The sequence below is a fragment of the Mustela lutreola genome, chromosome 5, assembly GCF_030435805.1.
Source record: "Mustela lutreola isolate mMusLut2 chromosome 5, mMusLut2.pri, whole genome shotgun sequence".
Classification (NCBI taxonomy): Eukaryota; Metazoa; Chordata; class Mammalia; order Carnivora; family Mustelidae; genus Mustela; species Mustela lutreola.
The window spans coordinates 1,885,200-1,901,925 of NC_081294.1; the positions used below are offsets into that span (position 1 = coordinate 1,885,200).

Consider the following 16,726-nt stretch of genomic DNA (forward strand, 5'->3'; position numbering starts at 1 on the left):
GCGACACAGCGACTCCCACGTGGTCAGAACCTGTGGGCAGAGAAGAACTTGTCACGGCTTTCCAGGAAGTGTCTCGGGAGACCAGGTGCCGTAGGACCACCGTGTCACCCTGCGACAGGTTCTCCAGTTGTGGGGGCAGATGCCTGAACGCGAGGCTAGAAACCCCACGGGCCACGTGAATGAATGAACGGATGAATGAATGAAACGGTCAGATAAATCAATCAAATAACTGGGTTCCCTCCCAGGGCCTGCTGAAAGCTGCCTTTTGCATTTTTGTTTTACGGTACTGGTAATTGCTTCTTCTCTGGGCCCTGTGGCTACAATAGATTTTTTCCTCATCATTATAATTTCAGCAAATTTTTTGCAATTGTAAAATCCTGAAATTTTAAAGAAATCCAGCTGTCACTCCCCATTGAGCGGACCCTCGTTGTCTGTTGTTAATTCGGTCGTCTTCCTCACTCTGGGCACCCGGCTCCAAGGACTCTTTACGGGGACGGATTTATGATGGATGCCATCTGGTCTGATAGAAGGAAACAGATATTGATTTTTAATATTTTCTCCCAACGTGTTTACTCTAGGATAATACCGCAGCTGTGTGGCAGCTTGTCTCGGAGTGGAAAGGATTATTACCACTGCCTTTTGATGAGATAAATTACCTGGGATGACTTGAATAGCTAAAGGCTATACTTTGATGTTATGTCGCTTCATTTACCCTTATGACTAAATGATTATTGATTTTATATTTTTAAGCTCTTGAAACGTGAAAATAAGTTGGTGGAGGAGCCCGGCTGTGTTAGTTTTATTAATTTATTTCTGCGGGGCATAATTCACTTTGGACCAGGTTGTGAAGGTTTTGGGTTCATGACCGGCTGCAGATACAGTTGCAAAGAAATGGCTTATTTATATAGTCATTGCAAGTAGTCCCAAAATCAATACAGTCTGGGATTGGATGATTAAACCCAGTCCCTTTGTGGGACTCACTCCTGTGGCCACTGCCCGCATCAGCTCGGCTCCAACAGACCTGTGTGAGCAATGGACAAATAGCAAGTTTGTTCAAGTTGAAATATTATTCTTTTTGCTCATTTTTCTCTGCTATGCTCACTCGATGATATTTTAAGAGCCTGGGGGGGTGGAGCGTGGAGAGGGTTGATTGACTATGTCAACGAAATCAGTAATCAGCACGGAGGGGTGTCTCCCAGACCTTCTAGAACGCCAGTGCGTGGGCTCGGAGCACACCTGGATCCGAGGTCCCAGGGCACACGGGGTCAGTCCTAGGTTCTTCTGCCTCACCAGGAATCCCCGGTGAGCGCCCACCGCGCCTGCTGCACCGGGCTCCAGCCAGCTGGCATCTCTGCGAGCCTGCGGCAGAGGCGTCCGTGTCTCTGGGAGGTGTCCCCTGTCCTGTGCTGCTCTGATGTGCCAGCTGTGCACCGCCCCGTTTCTCACTGGCCGCCCCCTGGCACGCGCAGAGACGCTGGTCTAGAAGATAGAACAAAACAGTCCGCTTTGTTTTACTTTTCATAACTTTCCCCTTTATCTTCACTGATTTTTAAACATAATGCACCAGGTCCCGTGTATTTGCTGTTCGTAATCAAGTCTCGTTTGTTTGCTGAGCCCCGTGGGAGTTTGCACTTACTGAGAGTGTGTGTGTGTGTGTGTGTGTGTCTGTGTGTGTGTGTATCTGTGTGTGTCTGTGTGTGTCTGTGTGTGTGTGTGTGTGTGTGTGTGTGTGTGTGAGATCCCTGCTCGCCTCACAGTCAGAGCGGAGGACAGCCTGATGCTGGGCGGGAGGGCAGAGCGCCAGCAGGAGGACGGACACTCTCGAAGACGCTGCATTTACTCGGGGTGAGCCGAGCAGGGAGGCGTGGTGAGGAGGGAAGCCCAGGGTTTATTTTTCTCAGCAAAGTGCCCAGTCGGTGATCTCCCTTCCCCGGGCCCGGTCCCCGCCTCAGCGGCTGGCCCTCAAGTGTTTGAAGGGGTGGGTGAGCAAGGTTCCCCGATGGGGCCTCGTCCTGGGAAGCTTTTCTAAAAGCTGGAATTGTATCTATCGATTGAATTTGGTAATATTCTTTATTTTTCAGTCTTGGGCACTTAGGTCACATAAAGCTGCATGTCTGTACAACCTGAACCACGGTCACTGGGCCGTGTTCGCCAGGGAAGCAAATGGCCGGCGCTCCGTTTCTCAGGCGGGACTTCTCAGTGCCGTAAGTGACGGCGGCACCTTTTACAGAGTTAAAAAAGGTGTAAAACACTTCTTTCTTTAGTCAGTGTGTATGTATAATTAATGTGGAGGAAATTATATGGCTCCGGTTTAAAGCTTGTTTAAATGCATAGAATTTGAAGTGGAATGAAGAAATAAAATAACTTTTGGAGCTCTGTAATGTAATATGTTGATCAATTTTATAGGGGAGTGGTGAATATTTAATTAATCACCTTTTGACAATTATTCACACTGGTCGGGATCAAGGTCTCCATTAAAGCCAAAGAATAGCTTCATTACAACCGACCCATAAAAGTGTCAAGTGCCGGCCGGGAAGACGAGTAATTTCCTCTCCCTTTAAAACCATTAGACGGGGTGATGGGTGGGGAGGGTGACCGCGTGCATAATCGCGTGATTACAGAGAAAAGCTTAAACAGTAAATTTGACAGCTAGGTTGGAGAGGGTGAGGATAAGGTTATAAAGCGTCGCCTGTCTTCCTTCCAGGAGCTGTTAATTCTCTAAGGCGACAGGAATGACGGCACTCTAGTTTTTGCTGAGCTTTCTCTTCGTCCTGCCGTGCTGGCTTAGGGTCCGGGTGTGCCAAGTGTGTCCCCCCCGTGGGGGCACAAGAGGAGCGACACGGGCAGTTTCCAAAACGCCTCTCCCGACGGGGGTCAGCAGAGCGAGAACACGGTGGCTGCCGTCTTGATTAATGCCTGCAAAGGGGGGCCTGTTGGGGTGGCGACCGGATGGCGAGGAGGGACCGATATGTCCGTGGAACCGGCACATGCGTTTCCGGGGTGGCTCTGAGGGCTCGGGACGGACGGTCGTCACGGCTCCTCTTCTGCCCGAGACCAACCCGGAAAGCTGATAAGCGCTTACGTTACTGGATCCGCTTCCTGATTCCTCAATCCTGGCCAAGAGTCCTTGTCGTGCGTCAGCTCTCGGAGGCCGGACACAGGTCTCCGGGACTCAGGCCCTCTTGGACGGTATTTCCCGAGTGAAAACTGTTTCCTTTCCCAAATGACTCAAGGGTGAAAATCCGTTAGTGAGAATGTTGGGATTCCACGGCCTTGAACAAAATAGCGCCAAACCCACGTGCCCTTAACGACTGTCACTTGCCCTCCTCGCTGCGAGCGGCGCGCCGGGCGCTAGGACCAAATTCCCGCTGCGAAGAGCCCTGCCAGATGCTTGCGGACCGCGTTCTCAGGGTTGTCCCGAAGGCTCCAGACCCTTGATTGAACTATAATTACAAAAGCCTCCTTAGCTGTTAGACTTTTCCCAAAGATCGAGCTCAAGGCCCGCAGCTCTTGCCTGCTTTCCTAGAAGCAGAGAGCGCGCGGGTTGACGGGAGTTCAGCAAGTCTTCGCCGACGCTGAGACGCGTTTCCCAAAGCTGGCTTCTCTCTAGTTCTTTGAACCTCATCTATTTTAAGATCCTACACCCATGGGGAGCTGGCCCCAGGGCACACACCCACACACACAGGTTCAAGTGTCCACTCTTAAAAACTAATGGCTATTGACTCTCGTTGGGATTTCTGCGATGTTATCTCGCCCCGTAAAGACTTCGCGGTATGCCGTTTACATTGTATCTGGTGATTGTATAATCGTTATTGATTTTCCCTGTGTGTAGTACCTCTGTCAAACAACCTGATATATTTAAATGGTGATTATTTCAGTTCTGCATCTACTGTTAGATAAGATCAAAGGTAGTTAAATGTGCGGTAGATGGGGAGAGAGATAGCGCCCCGCACTTGCGCTCCGCCGGTGCCATTACACAACTCAGCAACAGCAGAGAGTAGTTAACGATTAACTTTCTAAAGCTTGTTGAGATTTTGGGCCGCAGAAGAATGAGGCTGGCAGATGGAGGGAACACGTCCCAGACTCGCGGCGAAAGGCGCCACGGCCGTGTGAATGCCAGCCTCGCGATGGATTGCCTTTCAAAGATCCTGGGAAATTACTCTGTGTGCTTCATTGATGCCTTGTTTTGTACAAATATTCCCGAAGAAATGAGAACCAAATCTAGACTATCGTGTAATTTCCCCCAGGATGTCGTCACAGCTAATCCGAAGAGTGGCTGCCCCGGGAGCGGGGGGCCGTGGCGAGGGGCCCCCAAGGTCAGTGGTTATTGTGCCTCAGCCTTCGGCGACCGGGCCTGGCCTGTGCACCAGGGACGTGCGTCGGGGCAGGCCGCATTTTTCGGGAGGTACGGCTGGCTCATTTTGTGGCTGCTCCTGGATTTTCTTAGTATCTTCTTTTTTTTTTCCCCCAAAATACATTGTGGACTACAGTTTTTGGAATTCTGTGTGACCTATGTCAATAAATGCTTATTAATTTGAATGTATTTCAACAGTCTAATGAAAATTAGTAACAGAAAAACAAAGTTCCACAAAAAAACACATTTAAAAATGAGGCTTAACAGACACACCACAGTAAACACCTTTGAAGACTGTCGTCTGTCTGTGCTGTGACTTCGGCCACATTTTGGCTGTCCCCTGCCTGCTGTCTGTCCCTGGGCTCTGGGTCGGTGGGCAGCCACCACGGGGGGGACCAGACACAGGCTCCTGGCTTCCAAGGCAGCCCTCAAATAGGTCCCTAGAGGGTCCCCTGGAACCATATGTTTTCCCATTTGCACAACGTTTGTTCAAGGTCGTCTGTACGGTGGGGGTGGTGGACCGAGCTCGAGGCTTTCCCGGGAGGCCCAGTGTTTCTGCCGGGATGGTGTACCAGAAAGTTCTTAGTGCAAAACCATCGAGACGTCTTGTAAGGTGTTAAAATGTGTTTGGATCCGGTTTTACACAGAGTCAGGCAATAGCTGGAGGGAGGGATGAGACCAGGGGACCCACGTGGGGGTCGCTGGCCGGGGTCGCTGGGCCCGGGCTCCGGGGGACCCACGTGGGGGTCGCTGGCCGGGGTCGCGGACGTCCTCGTTCTGGGCTATTGCCTCCCTCACAAGCCACCCGTCGTGGGCCTTGAGGGACACAGATGGACACGCTTTTGTGCGTTTTCTCAGTCTCCCCGAGCACCGTGCTGTAGTTGTGACGTAACGGAGCTCCGGAAGACTCCTGTGCGCGTCTCACCGGGCCGCTGCCGGCATGAGGCAATCGGGGTCATTCCTCTCAAAGTCCAACAGCCTTCCTGAGAAACTTTGATTGGTTTTTCATTTGATTTGCTGATTTTAGCTGATTTCATACTTAATTTCGGAGCCAAACTTGTTATCCACTCACCCCTTAAACTAATCTCGTACGTTTGGTCACCTATTTTTTTTTAACTTATTTATATCATTTACTTGCAGAGCAGGTCATGGCCTGCTCTTAGAAGCGATCTTGAGTCTTAGGGGGTGCGTATTACTGTTTTCTTGGGGGCGATCGTATTTTGAAATTTGAAACTTTATGCACCATGAGAGACGGCCACTCTTGAGCGCAGTGACACAGGCAGCCCGCGGTCTCCTCGCCCCCGAGGTCACACTGCGGTGGGGACAGCACCATATCGAGGGAAACGTCTCGTGAGAGATGGGGAAACCATTGTTCCCTGCTCTCGGGACACCTTCCTGGTGTGGCCCCGGAAGGAAAAGGCAGGGTGGGCCCAGCCCGCAGCCTTCAGGGGTAGCCGAGGACCACGACCGTGGACCGTGTGCAGCAGGAGCCGCGCGCAGGGAGGAGGTCTGCGAGCACCGGAGGCGGGGCGGCCGTCGCAGTTGCCAGCTCGCCTGCGGGAGCTGTTCCGTGGGGACTGGGCAGCCTCCCCAGGGCAGTCCTGAAAGCATCACCGCCAAGAAAGAAGACCGCGCTGTGTCGGTGGCGATCCAGAGTCAGCTCTGGGGTGAGGACTCCTGCACCACAGAGGGATTCCGGAAGGATTAGTCAGGGAAGCAGGCATGGGATCTGGAAAGGGAGGAGCCATGCCGGGCATGGGTCCCTCCAACTCCGTGGAGGGAACTCTGGGTGACGACCCAGGAAGGGATGGGGTTTTGAGGGGAGGGGGTGGGAGGGGGGTCGCCCCCACCCCTCGAGGATTGCTTAGGAGCAGCCTGGGGACGATGCTGCTGTCATATGCGGGCCACGGCAGCTCGGGCGAAATAGGTTCTGAAAGCAACAGGTGCCTGACAGTGACTTTGGTGCCCGGCGAGGGGGTCCAAGGACACGTGGGAGGCACAGAGACCACCACAAGCCCAGGAGACACGTTGGCTGCAGGCCATTTCTTGCAGTGTGGGATTCCTTCCCAGGGCAGCCTTTGGGCTGAAACATGCATGAGGTAGAGAATATGCTGCATCTGAGCAGTGAGAAAGTGTGCACGCTGAGTTCACGACGGGAAGAACCCCTCCGAACCCTACCACACTCGACGGGGGCTTCCTCACCTGCACACACGTCTGAACACACACCGCACATGCCAGGTCCACCCTGCACACACGAACACAGGCACTCACCTGAGCATGTGCTCATGTGCACACGCACAAACCCTATGCACTCCTGAGCACTCGTGTGCGCGCACACACGTGTACATCCACAGCCTGTGCATGGTCACCTCCTGCACACACACGCACGTGTACACCCATGATCAGTGCACAGCCATCTCTTGCGCGCACACGCACACACACACACACACATGCACTCCTGTGGTCTGTGCACGACCACATCCTGCACGCACACATATGTGTGCCCCTGAGGTCTGTGCCTGGCTACCTCTTGCACGTACACACACGTGTGCATCCCGGCGGTCTGTGCACAGCCACCTCCCGCAGACATGTGCCACCACCACCCCTTGTCAGTCTCCTCCACTGTCCTCTGTCCCCGGACTCGCGTGAAGGCTGGCTACCCGTAGGTGGGATTTCTTTCTGAAGCTGTGGGACGGTGGTCATGGTCCGACGTGGGAGCATTCAGTCCCCGGCATCGAATGGCCCGACCAGACCGCTAATCCGTCTGCTCTTAACAAGACAGGCTTCTCTTGGGAGACGAGTTTCCAGGGGCAGCCGTGGGTCGGTCTGTGGCCTGAGGACTTCCATCCCCTGTAGCACAAGTTGACAGACCCTAACTACCTCTTCATATATGTAAATAACGTTTTCCTTTTGATACATTTTTATATCCAGATCGCAAGCTAACTTCCCAGCGGTTGTCCAAAAAAAGCGAATTGGGCTGTGAAGGTTCAGCAAACGTGGTGGCAGATCGCAGGCCCTGCAGATCTGTGGGGCCCGAGGTCCGAGCTTCACTCACAGGGGCAGGTGTGCGAGGTGCGGGCGAGCTCCACACTCATGGCCATATGGAGCCTCAGACGGCGGCTCTGAGGAGGGCGCTCAGTCTGGCCCTTTTTTATTTAAAAATCAAGGAATATTTTTATATTTTATTTCATAGCGTTTATGACCACAAGAAAGAAAACAAGACAGTGAACCAAACTTTTCCTGATTGTAAATTTAACGCAAACCAGACGGGTCACCGTGGGAGCCCCGTGGCCACGGCTCATCACACCCTCGTCGGGTCCCACCGACGCCGCAGCTACCCGCTCCGTGCTTGTTAAATTTCCGTGTCTTCTGCTTGGAGAGCAGCGTTGTGCTGCGGCCTCTGCGTGGACAGCGTCCGTGACAGGCGGGCCCTGTGTGTTCGAGGAGGAGGTGCTCCCGGAATCTGTGCAAACCTGCCCAGGGCAGGACGGGCCCCGGGCTGCGCCCCACGTGGGAGCTGTCTCGTGGCACTTCCTGCTCAGGAGAACTTCTCTGGCCATTGAAAACGTGCTTCCGTGTCAAGGTGTCGTCCCCCAGTGGGAGCCTCAGCCCACCTTGAGTCCTTTTTGAATGACCCGGAGAGCAGCACGGGAGAGAAGTGCTGGTTTTCACTTGTTCCTGGTGATTCTTGCCCAGTGACCCCAGCGATGACTGTCCCGTTGGAGGACTGAACAAGCGCTGCTGTGAGAGAGCGCGCAGTCCCGAGGGGTTTTCTAACTTGGGTGGTTTAAAAAGGTGGGCACCAACATTTTAAACTTGAAAATTTAACCCAGAGAGATGTGTTCACCAAACACGTAATGGGTTCCTATTTCCAGGAGTTAGAAAGCTAAATGCCTAGAAAGATTTTGGACGCTTCTGAAGTTGCTATTTCTTGTGATTCTTTCCAGTTTATGAACGGGAACAGAGACTCCGGTCTGCGGAGGTTTTGTGGTCTCTGCAGAAACCTTGACCCTGACACATCAGTGCTGATGAACACTTGGTGGGAAGTCCCAGGCTCTGCGGAATGGAGCGCTTGGTTTTCACTCCCATAAGCTGTGGGAGCATCTCTGGCTGTGGCCGTTCTATGAGGAATCTCTCACCTCCCACCAAGAATTCTGCAGCGCCATAGTGCTGGCTCCCCTCAGGTAATCCGTCCCTGCCACGCATGTAGAAACGTGCTGCACGGTTAGTTAAAAAAAAACCTTTGGGATCTCTCCTTGCCCCTAGATAGTCTTGTATTTTATTTTATTTTTGCTTTTGGAAATCAGGTATGGCGTGATCAAGCGTCTGGCTCGTTTAGCTAAAACTGTCTTAGAACTGCCCTCCTCTGCGAAATCACTTCTCTCGTAGGGGAGAAGAAGGGAAAAGCCCTACTTCGCACTTGGCTGAGCATGCCGGGCCGTCCTGAGAGGATGACTTCTCCAGCTTCATCCACCTGAATGGGATCATAAGGCTCTGCTGAACCAGGACCTAGCCGGGAGATTGGGTTGTGTCCACTGACCTTCCATTGCCGTGTGCCTCACTGCCGGCGCTGCTCCGTCCGCTTCCCCCGGAGCAGAGAGCATGCCTGGAGGGGTGAGGGATGCCGTGGTTGTCCATGTACGTTAGCCCACGGAGAGTCACGGATGACGTTGATCAACCTGTTGCAAGTTTCAGGAATTGGTCAAGGTGATGGGAAAGTCTCTGAAAAGAGGGCCGAGAGAAGCTGTGCGCCCCTCCCTCAGCCGGAACCTGCCCGCAGCCCAGTTCACGGTGCAGGGAGCCCTGTGCTCCAGGTGAGCTCACCTTCTCTGCTCAGGTAGAAGTGCCCCCCTCTGCTCTCACTTCCTTTGGAGCCACCTCCTAATCCTTCACCCTGCCCTCAAGCCCAGACTCTGGCCTGTCGTCCCCACACTGGGAGCATAGCTCTCTCCTGCTACATTGGGTTCATTCACTCTCCAGCCTGGAATCAAACGTGGGCTTTCAGAGGGACGCCCTGCCCAGCCTTGTCTCTTACTGGGGTCCTTCTGCACCTGACAGCTGCCCGGGAAGACAGGGGTGGGCTTGGATAAGTACATCAGTGTTTCCAGGTAGAGGAGAGCCTGTGACGTCACCTAGCTCTGCCAAGTGCTCAGAGTGACCCAGAGGAGCTCCAAGGCCAAGCCCATCAGTGGCTCCTAGAAAATCCCAGGACCACGTATTCAATGATGTTCCAAGAGAGCAAAACAGCCAGGTGCTGTGAGTAAGATGACATTTAAAATCATACTCCTGACCTCTGGGTGCTTTCTGTCTGTCTGTCTTCTTCCCCCGCCTCTGGGATACAAGCAATCTGTGCAGACAACCACAAATCTGCTCTGACAGCCGCTTCTCTACCTAAAGGACACTGTGCTTGCTACTTTCCCAGAGTCAGCGCCGCTGTGGAGGTAGCCCAGGGATGCTCTGAGCCCGGTCTGGGTGCAGCAGTGAAGTGCGGAGGTCTGCCTGGCGTCCCCTGGAGTCTTTATGAAGGAAAACGTTCCTTGGAAAATAAGAAAGTCTGGGAGCTGCAGGGGGACCCCTGGGCTCTGTGAGTCAGCTGGACTCCAAGGCCAGGCTGAGGCCCGGTAGGAGACCACCCCTTGCCCCGGGCCCTGGCTGCCGAGTGTGCCCTTCTGTGGTTCACCGTGGCCTCGAATGGCACATGTTCAACAGGAGGAGGAGACAACCACTCCTGGTGGCTGAGGTGGGATCCTGCTGTTTAAACAGGAGCATCAGTTTCTGGACATTTCCCCATTGAGGACCAGAAGTGACTAAGAAGCTAGCAGACCCCTCGGCAGCCACGGTGCGAGCCGACAGCCTTTACTTTGTGTTCAGCCTTTACTTGCCACATGGTGTGTAGAAAGCTGCCACGATGGAAGCGACCCCCAACCCCACAGGTGACTGCCATTTTGCAAGCAGCCGCAGCGACCGCCCAGCCGCCCGGCCGCCCAGGGACGGCGCAGCCCCGCCGAGACAAATCGCTTCTGCCTCCAGCACGGACGGCAGAATTTCCACAATCACATGCTCAGACACTTAAGGTCGGATTTATTATTATTGCCAATAATAATGAAAATGAAGACTGCTTATGCGCTACCCCAGTGCTCTACAAAAATTGATTTTCCTGAGGTCTGCGTGGCACTCTAGGTCTTCCTTTGCTTTGGCCTCCAAGGTGGATGGCTGTTTCACTGCATCTTTCCCCTAAATTCCGAATGAACGATTGACACGCTGTGGGCACCCTCACAAGAGGACGGTTCTGAGATCACATGTCTCCATCTAACGCAGTCGATTAGAGACACGGGGCAGAACCTTGGATTTTTAGGAAGGAATTCTTTTGAAGCTGGGAGAGTTCTCTTGCATGGAGACATCTTTCCCTCCAGACCAGCAAGCCCTGAGTCTCGGCAGACCGTCCTCTGGCCGAGGAGGTGGGTCTGGGCAGGGGCTGCCCGGCTTGTCCCAGCAGAGGGCTTCGTCCGGGAAAGGCAGCCCCGTTATTAAGCGGTAATTAAGCCCTCCAGGTCCAGTCCTTCACGCTGGCTAATCTTGGTGACTGTTTACATGATACTATTTGTTAAATGGCAGAGTTTATTGATTTGGCAAATTCAGTCCTGCATTGTAGATTTTCTCTCAGTCTGTGTTGCTACATGTGGTTCAGCATTTTTAAATGTCAACTGCAAAGTATTATTGATCGGTAATTAAAAGTGTAGAGAAAAATTAGCATAGTGGAAGTTTACGGTCATTAGTACAAGGACCGTCGGGCAATTATTTAGTATGTTTTAACATTTATTCCCCCTCTCGGTATTGACATAGAGTATCATACTCACCCAACAGTGTTGGCTTTGCTAAAAAGGAAAGTTTTAACATCAATAAGAATTAATGACATACAATTCTTTTTGAAAATTTGCCTGTCGGTTTCCCTGGTGCTTGAATAAGCTAATCCCGAGAGCTCTTCCTGCTCCGAGTGGACTGAAGCAGGGTCTGAGCTCGGTGGGCCGTGGGGGCCACGTGAATCCCCAGGCCGGGCGGCGGGGGGTCCTGCCTGGAGCCACACGCGGGAGCCTCGGCTGCGAGCTGGGCAGGGCGAGACGCCACACTTGGCTCCGTGCTCAGTGCGACGCTCTCAGACCGTGGCTCCAGGGTTCAGCACGGAGTCTCTGTGGGGGCAGGTACGTGCATCAAGTCCTTGACCAGGGCTCATTCGGAAAACACGGCCACCCTGTCAGCTGTAGCCAGCACCTCAGAGATCTGTACCCCAATCACGGTCAAACTTCGAAGCCACAGAACCAGCATCACAGGTGTGCCCTCCGGGGGAGCGTGGCCCGGCGTGGGCTGGGGAAGAGAAAGACTGGGAGGCAGGACCCCGGCCTCAGGAGCGAGCGGACGTCACCACCATGTCTGTGTCAGGAAGGGGACTCAGGCAGGGCCTCCGCACCGGGGTCCGCGGACTGCAGGGAGTCACTGTAGGACCCTCGTGAATCCCAGCCCACAAGCCTGTTTCAGAAGCCTGGGCACATCTGACATATGGCGAGTGCCTGGGAAGCGAGTCTCATAAGGGGAAAGTCCTGGGAAAGGGAGGGGTACGGGGCCTGGCCCAGGGTGGAGGCTGGGAGAGCTCGGCAGAGGGGAGGCGGCCAAGATCCCCGCAGACCGAGAGGAAGGAAAGGTGAGAGGGGGTGCCGCCGGGCCCTCCTGCCCTCCGCCCGCCTCCCGCCTCCCAACGGATCAGCGTTTACACGTCCTAGAGCCACTTCGGAGGGCTCATTTCCCAGTCGGAAACAGTGGGACCAGAGCGACTTTCATGCACAACGATGACTTCTGCGGTGCTGCTGCGCCGGGACACTCGGCACAGCCCGAGGAACGCCGCGGGCATCTGCAGCTGTGGAGGCTGCGCACGTCCCGGCACGGCGGTGGCCGAGCAGCGAGGTGCTCGGGAGCGCGGAGGAGGGGGCTGGGGCCTTTCCACTTCGAATAGAAGGGCTCCGGAACGGTGGCCGAGAAGTGCCAGGCAGGGCTGCCGAGTCCAGCATCGAACTTGACAAGAAACAGGTGGCCACGACCCTCTGAGGGAAGGTTTCTGGTGCCGCAGCCCCAGGGAAGGCGCGCTGCAGGAATTCAAGAAATGAAAGTGTTGGAAGCACATAACTGTCCCTCGTGCGCGTGATGGAGGCAGAGGGCGAGCAGGCAGGGGGTGGAGCAAACAAACGTGCACAGGACGGGAGGGACACGGGGCTGCGGGGCCAGCGGAGGACAGCGATCTCGGAGGACGGCGGCGGGAGGCTCCGCGGGGCTGTCTGCCGCACACCCGCTTCCCAGCGCCTGCTGCACCTGTCGGCCTCGGGCCGCTGCCTCGGGACCCCCGGGGGAGGGTCAGGAGACGGCCAGGGCCCAGCATCGCAGTGCCCAGCTGGACCACGTCCAGGGCTGGGTGGAGTCACAGGTCAGACTGGGACTTGGTACCAGATGCTGCGACAGCGTCCTGCCCCATCCCTTAGCCGCTGGCGGGATTCGCGTCACGTTACATTAAGTCCCTACACCCGGGGTGCTGACCCTGAAACAAAGGCAAGCCTCAAGCTGCATTACACGTCCTGCTTTGAGAGGCGCCTGGGGGCCGTCACTCAAGCATCCATCGGACTGCTGGTCCCGGCTCAGGTCGTGGTCTCAGGGCCGTGAGATCGAGCCCCGTGCCGGGCTCCAGGCTCAGCTCGGAGTCTGCTGGAGAGTCTCTCCCTCTCCCTCCTCCCTCCCCACGCCCACTCCGGTGCCTGATACCCCTCGCTCTATTGTAAATAAATAAAATCTTAAAAAAAAAATAAAGCTTTGCTTTAAGAACTACATGAGATAAAGTCTGTAAGATGCTTGGTGGTACCTGGAATGGTAAACCCGTAATAAACGTTCTCTGTTTCTACCATCGTCGTGAGGGAGAGTGAGCCTGGGGGTTAGGAAGTGTCCAAGTGCATTGGCACGGAAAGGCCGAATCCACGGGCGTGGGTGCGCACCACGGAGAGAAAGCCACGCGGCATGAAGTGCATTTCCCTGTTGATAGACGGTCGTGTCGGCACACGGTATGCATGTGGTCTGTCGGGTTCAGTGGACATTGGACAGAGGGTCCCACGGACAGGAGGCGACGTGCACGCAGGGGATGGCCGAGTTCCTGAGCGGGGTTGCAGCCCAGCGGCTGGTTAGCCGTCGCTGCTTACCTGGAAAGAGCTCTCGGGGTTGGAGGGAGGTCAGGGGAGGACTGGTGGTGACCCACACACGCAAAGGGCAGTCAAGACACAAACAGGCATCGAGAGGCCAGCATGGAGACAGGGGGGCAGAGAGCTGCGCTTGCATGAAAAATAGCCTACAGTAGCACTTTGTTTTTCACCATTTTTTCTAGAAAACACAGCTAAGAAGCATGTAGACAGTACAGGGACACAGATTTTGGCTCAGTAAGCTGATGCTGCTTCCATGCCAGACGGCGCTCCTGTCCAGGGAGGTGTTCAAATGCAGCCTGATCGCCCTGCTGGGCACCGGTGTCCTGTGGAGGGTTCCTGATGTGACCTCGACCACGTTTCCAACTGGAACGTTCTGGATGTGGTTTCCGAACACCCAGGAAAGGCCTGACTGCCCGGTCCGGGTTGAAGGAAACCCACAGGCATCGATTCTAAGACCCTAGGAGGTGAGGATGCAGGTTTGAGGACACAGGACCCCAGGCTCGCCTGAAGCCGGTAGGTTTGGCGGCTGCGGGTCAGGGTAGGGAGGCGTCCATGGCAGCCACTGGGCAGACTTGGGCCTGATTTTGCGGCCATGGAGTTTCATTTTCAGGAGCTAACTGTTGGGCCCAGAAATTCAGAGAGGAGGGTCCGAGCCACAGAACTGGTCAATTAAGGCGACAGGTCGAAGTCAGAGCCGGCAGAAAGCCGTGGGCACGGTGTCCCGCCTCCCAGAGCCGGCGGCATGTCCTTCCCCATTCCCTCTTCCTTGTGGGCGTGGGTTCAGCTGGTCAGCCGCGGGCTCCTCCACTCATCCCTGAGGCTGGACTGCCTCCGGGGGACCCTGGCGATGCCCAGTGGAGGGGGTGTCCATCCTGCCCTCACCCAGCCTGAGGGTGAGCCTCCCCCGAGGGTGGGCACAGCCACACAGGATCGTAGCCCGGAGCAACAAGCTGATGCCTGGGCTCTCGAAGCTCCCGCAACGGCTCCTTGCGGAGGGCCCCCTGGGGCAGAGTCCCAGCAGCAGGCTGTTTGGCAGCCCAAGGGGTCTCTGCCCCCCAGGTGGGCCTAGGGGACCCTGCTACGGGAGGCCACGCGACGTGCGGTGGGCACACAGGCATACGCATGTGCCCAGAGAGGAGAAGCACTGGGCTCAGCACGCTGCCACCGGGTCTAGAGAAGGGAGCTCACTGTGCAGCCAGCGGCATTTGGGTTCTGTTCTGTGATGGCCTTGGGCCTCCAGGTAGGTTTTCCAACACTTGAAAGGCCACCTGAGTCCAGGAACTCGTACACTTTCGATGTGGGCTGGGGACGCAGCGCCGGCCAGGACTGTTTCCAGATTCCCACCCTGCCGGCCCCGCAGGAGGTGAGGTGCAGCCAGGACCGTCCGTGCCAGCCGGCTACCCGCTGAGGTCAAGGAGCCTCCGTCTCCAGCAAGGTCAAGACCGAAGATTTTAAATGAAATTCAGTGGAACACGACCTCCCGAGGAGCGGTTCCAAGGGGAGGTCCCGGCCCGGGCCTGGGTGTGCCAGCCCGCAGAGGAAGGGCACCGTGGTTAGGCGGGCCGGGGGGCTGGCGGAGGGACCGCCAATCCCGGAGGGGATGTTGCCATTTAATAATTCAGCGAGCTCGTCTGTAAAAGAATTGAAATCTATTAAAAGCTGTATTTTCATTTCATTAATAAATGCTATATAGGAACAACAAATAACCAAATAATTAAAGCAAATCCAATCTCTTAATGCAAACAGCCTTTAAACAGTCTTTAATTTGCTTTTAAATATAAATATGGAATAACACCCAACCCTTCAAAGGGTCCCTTCCCGAGCTCTGCGTTCCGGAGAAATCCTGCTCCTCCGTGGTAGCTGCGAACGCGAAGCCTTTCATCCGGGGCCACAGGGACGGCCGCCCCCGCCTTGCCGTGGCCGACGAGGTGTTAGCAGGAGTCTTTTTCGCTGGTGATTGATTTGATACAGTGAGTTAAACATCTGTCACTTAAGGTCACTAATATCTTGGACATTAAAACTTGAAATTGAAATTTGGAGTTTCGGGTTGGACATGAAGCTTTCTCCTTTGATTTCTCTGATTTATTTCATACATTATTTTTTTTTTTCCTTTTTAAACAATTGCGCAGTCTGTTGCTTGGCGTATTTATGAACTGCTCCAGGGTTGGGTGAAGCAGCTGTGAAACAGCACTGCACTTTCCTAAGATCACCCGAAAATAAACAAAGACAGAGGAGCATTGTACGTGCTGCCTGGTAGAACGCGCGAGGCTTCCTGTGAGGAGCTCCCCGACTCCCACCTGCCGTCTGGCAATGCCGGGCGGATCTCACAGAGGGCGAGGGTGAGGCTGGTCAGGACGAGGCTCAGGAAGAGCTGAGAGATGGCTCACGGTCAGGTGACGAAGGTCCTCAGCTCCTTCCTGGGTGTTCCCGATGCGGCAGGTGGAGCACAGCGGTGGGCCGGCAGGGTCACAGCGGGAGGATGGTCCACAACACAGGTATCTTTTATTGTTCACGGACAAGCATGTCCCATCCCAATAAAGGGGGGGAAAGAAATACTTATTTGCCTACAAAGTAGATACACGCAAAAAGGTTTCTCAGAAAATGTTCCAAAGCAAGTGAAAAATGTACCAGTATTTCCTGTCTGGAAAAAACGTTTCTGCATTTCTCTTGTTAAGAAATATTTTCCATGTAATACTGTACCTTGGTACATTCTCAGTTTATTTCTTGTCTGTTTGTTTATTTACTTGTTTAGTATTCACAAAGTAGAGCTCATAACCCTTCCAGGGTTTGGGAGTCCGAGTCTAATGGTGTCTCTGGAAACCTGAGAGGAAGATCTGCTTATTGATGATTCCTTAAAACAGAAGGTCTTCTTTAAAATGGGAAAGTGTTGAAAATCTCCCTATGATTTGTGTTTTGGTAATGGGAAGGCTTTTCTTACATTGGATGGCTGAGGATATCTCAAAGTCCTAGACCGCTCCCACAGCCAGTCAGTCACCCGCAAACGGAATATTGTCCTAAATATTCTTCCGTCCCTTGTACAACATCGTATCGTATATGCGTCTTGACAGAGAGAGATGGGCGCGGCAAGCATCTGCAGGACATGGAGCATGACGGAGTGGGAGCCAGGCCACTGTCCCAATCT

The 16,726-nt window shown here is 54.4% G+C and overlaps 1 long non-coding RNA gene across 2 annotated transcripts; it reads left to right on the top strand.

Annotated features, from left to right (window-relative positions):
* Positions 1-1,382: 1,382 nt before the first annotated feature.
* Positions 1,383-13,200, top strand: LOC131831552 (uncharacterized). 2 transcript variants are annotated; one of them, XR_009353687.1, is made up of 4 exons: positions 1,383-1,845; positions 2,082-2,204; positions 8,302-8,538; positions 8,662-13,200. It is a non-coding gene; the product is annotated as an uncharacterized LOC131831552 (long non-coding RNA). The 2 variants fall into 2 exon arrangements; XR_009353686.1 differs by lacking the exons at positions 8,302-8,538; positions 8,662-13,200 and adding an exon at positions 2,705-4,543 and having other exon boundaries at positions 1,392-1,845.
* Positions 13,201-16,726: the final 3,526 nt, after the last annotated feature.